The sequence below is a fragment of the Tachyglossus aculeatus genome, chromosome X1, assembly GCF_015852505.1.
Source record: "Tachyglossus aculeatus isolate mTacAcu1 chromosome X1, mTacAcu1.pri, whole genome shotgun sequence".
Classification (NCBI taxonomy): domain Eukaryota; kingdom Metazoa; phylum Chordata; class Mammalia; order Monotremata; family Tachyglossidae; genus Tachyglossus; species Tachyglossus aculeatus.
In genome coordinates, this window is record NC_052101.1 from 63,589,950 (window position 1) to 63,604,399 (window position 14,450).

The following is a 14,450-nucleotide window of genomic DNA, read 5'->3' on the forward strand; positions in this document are numbered from 1 at the left end:
GCAGGCTCCTCCTCCCCCTCCCATCCTCTTACGGTGGGGGTTCCCCAAGGTTCAGTGCTTGGTCCCCTTCTGTTCTCAATCTACACTCACTCCCTTGGTGACCTCATTCGCTCCCACGGCTTCAACTATCATCTCTACGCTGATGACACCCAGATCTACATCTCTGCCCCTGCTCTCTCCCCCTCCCTCCAGGCTCGCATCTCCTCCTGCCTTCAGGACATCTCCATCTGGATGTCCGCCCGCCACCTAAAGCTCAACATGTCGAAGACTGAGCTCCTTGTCTTCCCTCCCAAACCTTGTCCTCTCCCTGACTTTCCCATCTCTGTTGACGGCACTACCATCCTTCCCGTCTCACAAGCCCGCAACCTTGGTGTCATCCTCGACTCTGCTCTCTCATTCACCCCTCACATCCAAGCCGTCACCAAAACCTGCCGGTCTCAGCTCCGCAACATTGCCAAGATCCGCCCTTTCCTCTCCATCCAAACTGCTACCCTGCTCATTCAAGCTCTCATCCTATCCCATCTGGACTACTGCACTAGCCTTCTCTCTGATCTCCCATCCTCGTGTCTCTCTCCACTTCAATCCATACTTCATGCTGCTGCCCGGATTATCTTTGTCCAGAAACGCTCTGGACATATTACTCCCCTCCTCAAAAACCTCCAATGGCTACCGATCAATCTGCGCATCAGGCAGAAACTCCTCACCCTGGGCTTCAAGGCACTCCATCACCTCGCCCCCTCCTACCTCACCTCCCTTCTCTCCTTCTACTGCCCAGCCCGCACCCTCCGCTCCTCCACCACTAATCTCCTCACTGTACCTCGCTCTCGCCTGTCCCGCCATCGACCCCCGGCCCACGTCATCCCCCGGGCCTGGAATGCCCTCCCTCTGCCCATCCGCCAAGCTAGCTCTCTTCCTCCCTTCAAGGCCCTGCTGAGAGCTCACCTCCTCCAGGAGGCCTTCCCAGACTGAGCCCCTTCTTTCCTCTCCCCCTCGTCCCCCTCTCCATCCCCCCGTCTTACCTCCTTCCCTTCCCCACAGCACCTGTATATATGTATATATGGTTGTACATATTTATTACTCTATTTATTTATTTATTTATTTATTTTACTTGTACATTTCTATCCTACCTATTTTATTTTGTTGGTATGTTTGGTTCTGTTCTCTGTCTCCCCCTTTTAGACTGTGAGCCCACTGTTGGGTAGGGACTGTCTCTATGTGATGCCAATTTGTACTTCCCAAGCGCTTAGTACAGTGCTCTGCACATAGTAAGCGCTCAATAAATACGATTGATTGATTGATTGATTGATTGATTAAATGGCTTGCCCAAGGTCATACAGTAGACTAGTGGCGGAGCCGGGATTAGAATCCACGTCCTCTGACTCCCAAGCCCATGCTCTTGTATCCCTGTACAGGAAGTTATACAAACTGAAAATATCAATAATAGAAAGAGGGGTTTGTAGAAATTCATGGTTGAGAGGTGCAGAAAGGGTTACCTGAAGGAAAATTGAAGATTTTAGATGATACATGCTTAACCAGGATGGTGTATGTCAAGGAGAGCAACCATTATATAATTCCTGGAAACATCTCTGCTGCTGCAGTAAGAGACAGAATAGTATGTGAGATGGAACATTAGCCTGATCCAATATTGTTTTATTGCAGGATCTTGGTTGTTCAGTTAGACAAGTGCTGATGAAGTTAAGCCAGGAAAGTGATGGTGGAAAGCTGAAGAAAGAATCATACTGCTTTTACCCCAGACAATTTCCTCTTCATTCCAATAGCAGGCTTGGACTAGATAGCAAATTTGCAAAAGAGAAAGGCTTTCATGTTTTATATTGTGAAGCTGTGGTAATTTTCACTGAAGGAAAAGGCTAACTTCCTGGACATATAACCTTTTAAAGTTGGGACTACTATGTATTTTCATGCTGAGGAAAAAAGCTAGGCATACTCAGAGGTCTCATTGTGTAGAAAACCTTTCTCCTCCTTATGTGTCAAACATTTTTCTGTTGCTCTGTAGTTCAACACAATGGTTTTTTGGCTGCTTTTCAAGTAAGGACACTTCTAGGGCTTACATGTTTATGATAACTTCAGGCCATCTGCTGATCTGCTAGTGATCAGAGAATCAAGTAAAATATTCAGCTTAAACAAAGTCATACTTATTCCAGCCATACACTCACCACAATATTTACCCTTTCAGAACCAGATTTGGTCCCCCTAAAATTGAATTATTTGATAGATTTTTGTTTATATTATTTTTCAGAATAAGAAAAGAGGGATGTTGCCTTTATTTTTAAACTCACAGACTGCTTTACCATGCAAATTATAAACCCTGTTTGAAATAGAAACATTCCATACTGCCCTTTCTTTTGCTTTATTTTTTAATGCCAATAGCTTGATAGATAATAATAATTGTGATAAATTTGTAAAGTGCTTACTATATGCCAAGCACTGAGGTTGGAGTGAATATCAAGTGTTTTTAAAGGGTACAAATCCAACTGCAAAGATGACACAAATAGGAGAGGGAGTAGAAGAAATTAGGGCTTATTTGGGGATGGCCTCTTGGGGAAGGTGTGCTTTTAATAAGACTCTGAAGTTGGAGGGTGTATTGGATGGGGGGAGGGAATTCCAGGCCAGAGGCAAGTTGTGGGCAAGGGGTCAGCAGCAATATAGATGGGATTGGGATACAGTGAGTAGGTTGATATTAGAGGAGCGAAGTGAGCATGCTGAGTTGTAGTAGGAAATCAGAGAGGTAAAATAGGAGGGGGCAAGATGAGTGCTTTTAAAGCCCATGGTCTGTTTGATGCAGAGGATGATGGGCAATCATTGTGAGGGGTTCTTGAGGAGTGAGGAAACATGGATTGAACTCTTTTTAGATGAATGATCTGGGTAGCAGAGTGAAGTATGACTAGAGTGGAGAGAGGCAGGAGGCAGGTAGGACAGCAAGAAGGCTGATGCAGTAGACAAGGTGAGATAGGATAAGTGGTTGGATCAGTGTAGTAGCAGTTTGGTTGGAGAGGAATGTAGGTTTTTAGCAAGGTAAAGGTAGAACCGACGGACTTGGTGACTGAATATGTGGGGTGAATGAGAATGATGAGTCGAGGATAATGCCAAGGTTTGTGAGATAGGGAGAATGATGGTGCTTTCTACAGTAATGGGTAGGTCTGGAGGAAAACAGGGTTTGGATGGGAAGAGGAAGAGTTTTGTTTTGGACACACTGGCAAAACATTATGGAAGTTACTTAACCAGTGATTTGGATTTGAACTTTTTTTTCTGTGCTTAATTTTGCTGTCACAGTTTTAGAATAGATGAAAATGTAGTATCTTTAATTGGTGTCATATTTTAGAATGAAATTGAGAATAGACATCTCTAAGGACCTTCTCATATATCTGTAGACTTAGAAATAATCTGAAAAGTAAGTCCAGAGCAATGAATACCTTGAAATAGGGTTTTAAATTCTTGTGCTCAGGAAAAACACTGAATGGATTCCTAAAACAAGGTGTTAGGGGAATGATGAATGATTAGAAGATGAGTTTTAGGAGACAGATTAGTGGCTTAGTAGGGATTCCTAAATGCTGAAGAGTTATTGTGAAAAGCACTCTATAGTATGTAAATAGCTGTTGGAATTGCCTGGAATTATCAAACTATGAAAGATGTTTGGTGGCATGTGTAAAATGAGTTAGTGGATTAAGTCTATTTCTGGTAGACAGTAGTCTGCAGCAACAAAATCACTGTCACAGTTTGTACCTTGATTGGAGTCTCTTTGGAGACTAAGTACCCTTAATCCTTTCCTTACCCATAAACCAAGGGGTGACCATTATCTGATAATAGCTTTCGGTCTTCACCAGTCTGGACTAAATTTTTTCCTCCAGTGCCTTTTTCCCAAGAATTTATGTTCAAAGTGATCCAAGAGGTAGTTCATAGCAACGAGATGAGACTAAATAAGGTGAGGGCCGTAAAGAGTTTATGAGAAACCTGAAAATTCTGAAAACTTGACCAAAGGGAACATTTAACTTGCTTTACCTTGAAAATACCCATAAATACAGGTGAGAATGATCGCTTCAATTAAACCAACATCTCTGTAAGGAGATGTTCAAAAGGAATGACCAAATAATCAGTTAACTTTTAATTTTATTCAGACAGACAGGTTGGATGATTGCCGAAGCGTTGGATATTTCCAGAGAAACCTACTTTGCTATTTTGATGGACGAGGCCTGCAATGGGCCTGTTTTGGTTGGCAGCCCTAAAGGAGGTGTTGACATTGAAGAAGTGGCAGCTACTACTCCAGAAGTCATCTTTAAAGTATATGTGCATTTGATACTGAATTTTGTTAATTCATCTTTGTTTAGAAATTCATTTTCTTTCCCTTTGAACTTGATTCATAAAGATTATATGGCTAGGCTCAAATCATTTCTTGTTCATAGAATGTGATAATTTCTAAAATCTCTGCACAGATATTTCATCTTTTAACTTCAAATACCAGGTAAATACTCTGAGAATGCTACATCCTGGGTTGCTCAGAATGCCCAGGGATATAATATTTTGCCATAACTTAGAATGATAATATGTCCTGTTCAGTGTGTTGTGAGAATAAATCAGGTAATTGCTGTATTTAAAAGCCTGGGGTTCTTGGGGCTAAGGAGAAGCTATGATGCCAAAGGAGCCTTAGTAATATCATATATATGTTTCAATAATAAAATGATATTTAACATATATATGAAGTTCTTTAAAGCAATACTAATGGACCATGGACACATGCTTTGGGAGCATTCCAGAAAATGCCATAAAAATTAACTCACACTTGGCTTCAAGGCTCTCCATCACCTCGCCCCCTCCTACCTCACCTCCCTTCTCTCCTTCTACAGCCCAGCCCTCACCCTCCGCTCCTCTGCCGCTAATCTCCTCACTGTGCCTCGTTCTCGCCTGTCCCGCCGTCGACCCCCGGCCCACGTCATCCCCCTGGCCTGGAATGCCCTCCCTCCCCACATCCGCCAAGCTAGCTCTCTTCTTCCCTTCAAGGCCCTACTGAGAGCTCACCTCCTCCAGGAGGCCTTCCCAGACTGAGCCCCCTTCCTTCCTCTCCCCCTCCTCCCCCTCTCCACCCCCCCGCCTTACCTCCTTCCCTACCCCACAGCACCTGTATATATGTATATATGTTTGTACATATTTATTACTCTATTTATTTATTTTACTTGTACATATTTATTCTACTTATTTTATTTTGTTAATATGTTTTGTTTTGTTCTCTGTCTCCCCCTTCTAGACTGTGAGCCCACTGTTGGGTAGGGACCGTCTCTATATGTTGCCAACTTGTACTTCCCAAGCGCTTAGTACAGTGCTCTGCACACAGTAAACGCTCAATAAATACGATTGAATGATTGAATGAAAGTTCAGGGTAAGTCATGAATCTTATGGGAATCCAAAGGAAAACAGTGATGTTAATGGTATTCTCTTTCTTGTCATTCAGCTGCCAGTTGATCATTTCAAGAAGCTAACAGACTACAGTGGCATCTGGCCTTCCCCCCCTTGTTTTAGTCACATCTGCAGTTATTGTGACAAAAGCTGATGCTCTGTCATTTTGATCTCAGTGCTTTGCCCTTTCCTTTGCCTCATTTTCGATTATACGTCTCTTTAGTGACTATTCAAATGTATTCCTTGCACATTCTTAGAGCATGATTAAATTTATGGAAAATTCATCCAGCAGGGAAGATTGCTTTTTTTCTTTTAATCTTGGGCTCAAAATAGCTTAATGAAATTCTTCAAAACCATCTTTACATCACTGGTTTTCACTACATTGGTGTCATGGAACTAAGAGTCAGGTATTAAAGTGCTGAAAGTCTCCGATGAGGTCATCAAAACCTCACTTGAACCCAGTGACTTTTAAAAAGTCTGATGAACTTGTATCTAACCCAGTACTTAGAACAATGCTTGTCAAATAGTAAGCACTTAATAAATATCATCATAAATATTATATATATATATATGATAAAAATGGCATGGGTCATTATTTTTCATAGGTGTTTGAAGGAATGATGATTTTGTGGAAAGCCTCATAGGTCAATTCCAACCTTTGTATCTTTGGGGATCTATCTCTTTTGTAATAAGGACATCTGGAGCTTGCCCTGTTTTTTTAGAGGGAGAGATTTGGAAGCTGGTTTTCCTGTGGGCCTAAGATCTAAGGGAATGTGGTTCTGATGGTTCTTATTTCAAAATGAGAGTTTATGGTCAATGTTTATGGCCAATCCTGCAGAGCCTGGGTTTGATTACAAAGCCAAAAAACCTAGCTATGCAGAAGTTGAAATCTGCCTAAGCAGCTTTGTTCATCATATTCAGTATTTGGAATGATTTGGAACTTCATTTCATTTGATAGACCTTTCTTGCATACCAAGACATTACATATCATAGGAGCTAGAATTTGAAAAAGTAGCTTGTAACATATAAATCTCTGGTTTATCATCAAAGATACTAAAAATTCAGGCCAGTATTCTTTCTTGGCCATCTCTCTTCTTAATAATAATTGTGGTATTTAAGTGCTTTCTCTGTGCCAAACACTGTGCTGAGTTCTGGTGTAGATATAAGTTAGTCAACTTGGATACACAGTCCCTATCCACATGGGGCTTACAGTCTAAGTAGAAGAGAGAATGGGTATTGAATTCCCATTTTTACAGAAGGAAACTGAGGCATAGAGAATTTAAGCGACTTGCTCAAGGTCACACAGCAGCCAAGCAGTGGAGCCGGGATTAGTACCCCAGGTCTCTGACTCCCAGGCCATGCTCTTTCCAATAGGCCATGTTGCTTCTCATTGAGGTTTAAGTTTAAATGCTATAGATTGGCCCACCCATGGTCAGAATCCCTCCGTTAGCCTTGTCATCTTCAAAAGTATTCATACATACTTTATTATGTTATTCTGAGATCTATTTTACAGGATATGATCTGAAACATCTGACCTACTCTTCCTACAGTCAAGTTATAATGGTAATAATAACTGTGGCATTTAAGTGATTACTATTTGCTAGGCATTGTTGTAAGCACTGGGTGGATACAAGCAAATCAGGTTGGACACAGTCCCTGTTCCACGTGGGGCTCACAATCTTAATCCCCATTTTACAGATAAGGTAACTGAGGCACAGAAAAGAGAAGTGACTTGCCTAAGGTCAAACAGAAAACACTGGTGGAGAGGAAGGTCATGGTTAAGAGAATGAATGGCATCAATCTTTCTCTGTCTCAGAAAATATGTACTGTTCCACTAACAGTACATATCACATGTTCACACCACACCTGAAGTTCCTTTCTTGGTAAGGATTGACAGGGAATTCTCTCATGTGGGTGTTGTGTTCTTGAAGAGCCTTGTGTTATGGGAAAATGACATTATAGTGACCATTGATTCAATGGAAATTAATGAGTTAGGAAATAGATGATTTGAAGATACCACCATGACTAGCAGTTCACAATACAAGTTCCTATATTATGTCCATTACTAGCAGAATGTTTTACACCTTTGCTACTGATTGTTATTTTTTATCTCTCTTTCATAGCAATAATAATAATGAGAACTATGGTATTTGTTAAGCACTTACTGTGTGCTAAGCACTGTTCTAAGCACTGGGGTAGATACAGGGTAATCAGGTTGTCCCATGTGGGGCTCACACTTTTAATCCCCATTTTACAGATGAGGTAACTGAGGCACAGAGAAGTTAAGTGATTTGCCCAAGGTCACACAACAGACAAGTGTTGGAACCGGGTTTAGAACTCATGTACTCTGACTCCCAAACCCGTGCTCTTTCCACTAAGCCACGTTGCTTTGACAAGTGGAGGTGAAGCCATTAGTTCTGGCCACAACTTTGCCTGAGGCAAAGTAAAGATAGCGGTCAACTCCTCATCCTTTACTGGCAGGACTTGGCCCCCGGGGCATTCCAGGGACCTGTGGGATTCCTTCAGGCCTCATTTGGGTGCATAGTAAGTAAAGAACAGTTCTTACCCCCTGCCCTGGGACCCATGCGAGTGAGGAAAGCAGTGTGGCTTAGTGGAAAGAGCATGGGTTTGGGAGTCAGAGGACATGAGTTCTAATCCTGGCTCCGCCATTTGTCTGTTGTGTGACCTTGAGCAAGCCACTTAACTTCTCTGTGCCTCAATTACCTAATCTGTAAAATGGGGATTAAGACTGTGAGCCCCACGTGGGACAAACTGATTACCTTGTATCTACCTCAGTGCTTACAGTAGTGCTTGGCACATATTAAGCACTTAACAAATACTATTATTATGATTATTATTTTACCCTGTCCTGCCATGCTAGGGCCTACTTAGGAGGGGCCATCTGTCTGCCTCACTCCCCCAGTTAAGCCATAAAGCAGGTCCAACAGGGCCCAACACTCCAGACCTGTGACTCTGCAATGCCACATACATAATGACACCTTTGTCAAAGATCCACAACTATGACATTTGGCAACTTCTATGGCAGCCATGGCTGAAAGTCTGCACAGCCAAAGTGTGCTTTTTCAATTTGATGGGACACAGGCACCGTATCTCCAATTGGATCCCTGGAGATGACTGGCTCCCTTGTGTGAGAATTTCAAACCCAGTTTAGAGAAACTGTTGCCTTTCTTTTTTTTCCTGGGTGTTTCCACATAGTCCATGCAGGAACCCCTGAGTGCTGTCCTCTACCCTTCTCCCTCGAGTCACCTGCACTCAGCTATGGTACCTAGCAAGGACTCAAAAGCAGTAGTTGAGACGAAAGAAAAGCGCTGGTGAGCAGTTTTTCCTTCCTCTCCCCTCTTTCTTCCCCCTTTCCTCTCTTTCTCTTCCTCCCCGCCTCTTCTTTTATTTCCCCAAGTTTGCTACCATACTTAAAATGAAAGGTGGGCATGCTTGATTATTTTACTCTATCAAATACTATAAAATTATGAAAACACAAAGTACTGTGTGGTATAGTAAAGTAAGGCTGAGGCAGACTCTGGGAAGGGTATCAGCATCACATCTTGTCTGATTCAATATAGGTGCACACAACTATTCCTTCCTATGCTTAGTCTATTTGCATTAACTTGTGGGTTGTTTCACCAGAACACTCTACTGTTGTAGAAAGAAGATAGCCTAATTGTTCCATTAGGCTATATCCAGAATATGTAATGAAAGCATGTATTATAGCAGAATTGGGTGGTTTTTTTTATTATTCCTTTAATCTCAATTCTTCAGAAATCTTAAGATTTGATGTGCTTTGATTACAAACATTTTCCTTGCAGAATTTTCCCACTATTTCACACAATTTCCCATGTCTACTAACTCTCTTATATTGTACTCTCCTAAGTGTTTAGTGCAGTGTTCTGCATACAGTGCTCAATAAATACCGTTTATTGATTATATGAAAATATAGGGGGGGCAATTATGCAAGTCCTATAAACATGAAATCTAGCATTAATGGAAACCATAGAAAAAAATGGGGACCAGAGGAGAGGAGATGGAAGAGGAAGGCAAGAGAGCACTTGAGACTGTCTCTTCTATTGCACCCTCCCAAGCACTGCAAATAGTAGACTCTAAGTGGAGGAACTCCATGGTCACTGTTGCATTGGCCCATTCTCACCCTTACCCTCCTCCTTCAGCAAGCGCCACTACTACTGATTAGTTCCATCCTCAGCACGCTGCAGGGCCAGGCCAGAGGCTACTCTTGCCCCCTTCCTCAGTGAGAATGAATCATTGTACTCCTTCCCTGCGGCTTCCAATGTGTGAAGTGTGGCAAAATGTGAACTGTGGCAGCTCTGGCTCAGCTGCTTGTCCTCTCTCTATTACTGTTTATTGGTCATAGTAGCAAGTGAGAGGGCAGCAGCACTGACAGGGAATGAGGACAACATGTCTATTTTGGAAAAGTCATCTATACTAGAAAATTACAGAATTTGCAAAACTTCAGAGATCACAGGTTTCTTGCATAGATTAGGGTACAATTAGAGGCAATTGTGTGGTACAAGAAATAATCTTTTATTTCCTCAGAAATCGGCAAGGGCAATTACATAATGGAGGCAATTATGCAAGTAAATAGAGCACTGTTGAAAGGAATCAATTATGGGCGATTGATTTAGATCAGAATTGGTCATTTGGGCTTTGTGAACCCCATGAGTATTTCAAAAACCCTGTAAGCTATTACAGTAAACAAAGGGGACAAGTATTGGGACCTCTGTTTGAGCTCTTTCTCCTGCTGCTTTATGCTTCTGTTAGTGTGTGAGTAGAGTGGGTTGGCAGGAGGGAATTGTGGGAAGGAGACCCTGGATGAGAGGTGAAGAGTACATGCATGGGGAAAGGATGTGATGAGTACAGATATTTCAGGTAAAACACTTTCTAAAAAAGGTTCATTTGGATTTTCAAGTCTATCAGTACATATTTTCATAATAAGCAATGTCTGCCATTGGAGTTTTCTAGTATTCTGGAGTTGGAGTCTTTTGGAATTTCTGATATTTTGCTTATCACTATGACCTCTTTAATATCAGCTTTCTCATTTCCATTCTTTGTTGTCTAGATGTCTCTCTCACTTAATCATACTAATTTTCTGCTCCTTTTAATCTCTTTTTCTCAACTCTCTTGTCCCTGAGTACTTTTAATCATCTCCCAATTTTCCTTTTAATAACTGTGGTACTTGTTGAGCACTCCTATGGGCCAATAATTATACTAAGTGCTGGGGTAGATATAAGATAATAAGGATGGACATAGTCTCTGTCCCACATGGGGCTCACAGTCTAAGGACGAGGGAGAACAGCTATTGAATTCACCACTTTACAGAGGAGGAAACTGAGGCAAATGAAATGACTTGTCCATGTTCACACAGCAAGCAAGTCATGGAGCCATAATTAGAACCAGGTCCTCTGACTCCTAGGCCTCAGCTGTTTCCACTAGGCCACACTGCCCTTCACTCTAAATAAAAAAATACATTATTTTCAATCACTAATAGGATTAGACGATGATCAGATCATCAATCAGTGGTATTTATGGAGTGCTTACTATGTGCAGAACTGTACCTAGTGCTTGGGAGAATACAATACAACAGAATTAGCTGACACGTTCCCTGCCCTTAATGAGCTCATTAAGTCTAGAGGGATCTAGATTATGGATATTGATTTAGAAAGAGGGGGGAAATGAGCATTGGAATAACAGTCAGTTTTAGCTAGTTAATTGTTAATAGAAAGAAACTTTTGTTGGAAGCAAGACATAACAACCACCTTTTAACCACAGGCAGAACCAAGCCATGCACTTAGTGAGAGGTGGTCTAGTAGCTTCACATTTGGAGTGAGTAGAGTTAAATTGTGTAATACAGTTGAGGATTCATAATCCCACTGGGCTGGGAGATACAGAAAGTGAACAGGCCTAATCCTTGTACTTCATAGATGCTTAGAGTTGAAAATGGATGACGATCAACACGATTTCGCAAGCCACATAGGAAAGGATTTTTTTTTGCCATATCAAAGCAACAAACATATAAAATCTATTTAAAAATACTTTGAATTTCTTTAGGTAAGAGGGAAGTAAGAATGGAGGGAATCAAGCTTGCCTCAGGTTCACCAAGCCACATCTCTGCTCTCCTTCAGTCAACTCCTCCATGACATATTGAGTGATCAATCCCTCCATCCTTGAATATCGCCTCTACCCACCCTAATCTTCCTTCTGTTGTCACCTATGCTCTTAAGGCTGTATCCCCTAAGCACTTAAGTGCTCACCCCCTACCCGCCACAGCACTTACGTACTTCTGCTTATATTCTGTTGCTTCCTCTTCTTGAAATGTATTTTAATGTCTGTCTCACCTGCTAGATTGTAAAGTCCTGGAGGGCAGAGATCATGTGTCCTTAGTCTATTTTACCTTACAAAGCACTTAGTACAGTACTGTGCACATGATAAATAATGAATAAATAAAAACGATTAATTGATTTCAATCAATCAATCAATCATATTTATTGAGTGCTTACTGTGTGCAGAGCACTGTACTAAGCGCTTGGGAAGTACAAGTTGGCAACATAGAGACAGTACCTACCCAACAGTGGGCTCACAGTCTAAAAGGGGGAGACAGAGAACAAAACCAAACATACTAACAAAATAAAATAAATAGAATAGATATGTACAAGTAAAATAAATAAATAAATAGAGTAATAAATATGTACAAACATATATACCTATATACAGGTGCTGTGGGGAAGGGAAGGAGGTAAGATGAGGGGGATGGAGAGGGGGACGAGGCGGAGAGGAAGGAAGGGGCTCAGTCTGGGAAGGCCTCCTGGAGGAGGTGAGCTCTCTGTAGGGCCTTGAAGGGAGGAAGAGAGCTAGCTTGGCGGATGGGCAGAGGGAGGGCATTCCAGGCCCGCGGGATGACGTGGGCCAGGGGTCGATGGCGGGACAGGCGAGAGCGAGGCACGGTGAGGAGATTAGCGGCAGAGGAGCGGAGGGTACGGGGCGGGCTGTAGAAGGAGAGAAGGGAGGTGAGGTAGGAGGGGGCGAGGTGATGGAGAGCCTTGAAGCTAAGGGTGAGGAGTTTCAGGCAGGAGTTTCTGCCTGATGTGCAGATTGATTGGTAGCCACTGGAGATTTTTGAGGAGGGGAGTAACATGCCCAGAGCATTTGTGGACAAAGACAATCCGGGCAGCCGCATGAAGTATGGATTGAAGTGGGGAGAGACACGAGGATGGGAGATCAGAGAGAAGGCTGGTGCAGTAGTCCAGACGGGATAGGATGAGAGCTTGAACGAGCAGGGTAGCGGTTTGGATGGAGAGGAAAGAGCGGATCTTGGCAATGTTGCGGAGCTGAGACCGGCACGTCTCCTGATTTCCTGGTTAAGAAAGTCTGTCAGCCACCTCAGCATTTTCTATATTTGTTTATGTTGTTTAGATATTAATGAATTTTGTTCACCATCTCTCACCTCTTTTACTCCTTTTTGTTATGCTACCTAAGTAACTAGTACAAGCCTCTGCATCCAGTAGGCATTCATGGATAACAGCAGAACAGCTAAGTAGCTTTTGTGTGTATTGTATGTATGTCATTTGCCAGCAAGATCTTATCCATATCTGCCAGCATGGCTGAATGCTGTGTGACCGAGAAATCTAGCTGCTCTATTGATTGCAGTTAAGGATATCTTCTTGCTTAGTTAATGGGTTTGTTTCACGCACAGCCTGTATGTTCTCATGCCTGCCTCTTGGCATCCCCACGTTGGTGAAGCCTTTGTTCAAGGAGTTGAACACCTCTCTCAAATTGCTACACACCAGGCTGGTCCACCTACTTGCAGTGGACTCCCCAAATCTCACTGCTAGTTGGCATTAGACGAGACAGTGCTTCACTATGTCTTCATTATCATTTTTCTGCCCTCTTGGCTTGTGTGAGTTCCCTTTTGATTCACTCTCCGTTTTTCTCCCGCGTCCTGTCCAACAGAGTTCTATTACTATGAGCATTGGTTCAATGCTGGTGAACTGACTGTGTTCCAGGACTTTGTTGTGTGTAATACTGTCCTGCCATTGCTGAATCTGAATGGTAGATGATGTTGGTGAAACTGCTCCAGGATCTGGGTGTGTCTTTGATAAAATGTCCAGGGCTCAGAGGTAAGCTGGAGGGTGGACACCATAGTCTTAGAGACTGTCATACCAAATCAATCTATCAATTTAGATGCCCCATTTCAATTGCATTTATTGAACACTTACTGTGTGCAGAATTCCATACTAAGCACTTGGGAGAGTACAATATAACAATATAATAAGCCCATTCCTTGTCCACAATGAGCTTACAGTCACCACATTCTGTTATACAGTCTGCTGAAAGCTGGGTGGTTCTTTTGAAATTTGGATTCTATTCTTTCTCTTTGCCTCATTGGGCTATGTACTGCCTAAGAAGTGCATTGCGGTGTACTTTTGTTGTGTTGATGAAAACCTTTAGTTGTGTGTAGGGTTTCCAGGAGTGGACTAGTACAATACATCTATTTTCTTCCTACTGATGGTCAGTTTTCAACACTGTGCTGATTCTGCAGTTCAGAATCAGCAATGCATAATCATTGGTATGCCTCTCTCTAGCACAGTCAAATGCACAAAGTAGTTCCTAAACCACGGTCTCAAAGCCTTTTGATGGTGATCATGGCCTGTTGAGCTAGAAGAGTTTTCCAGTGGATTGGAAGCCAATTTTTCCCTCAAGCTTATATATCCCTCTTTGCATGGCAGCAAATGATAGGTTGAATAGGACCAGAGCTACCAGTGAGCCTTGCTTCATTCTGATAGTCAGAGAGGGCAGCTTCAATACCGACTCTAACAATCATGTAGTAACCTGAGGATCTTGATGAATTTCTCAGGACAGCCAAATTTATTTAGCAATTTCCAGAGCTCTGGCCTCTTAAAGGAATCAGGCCTTTTAATGCTATCAAATGCTTTGGTAAGGTCAGTTTAGAGGTGTTGCCCTTCACTTTTCTTATTTCGATAGATTGACTGTTGTTCTGCAAAGATTATATCTGCTGT

The 14,450-nt window shown here is 42.3% G+C and overlaps 1 protein-coding gene across 1 annotated transcript in view; it reads left to right on the forward strand.

The window, feature by feature from the left end:
• TAFA4 (TAFA chemokine like family member 4) overlaps positions 1-14,450 on the forward strand; it is a 179,709-nt gene that overhangs the window by 112,933 nt on the left and 52,326 nt on the right. The gene's annotated exons all lie outside the window — the stretch shown is intronic.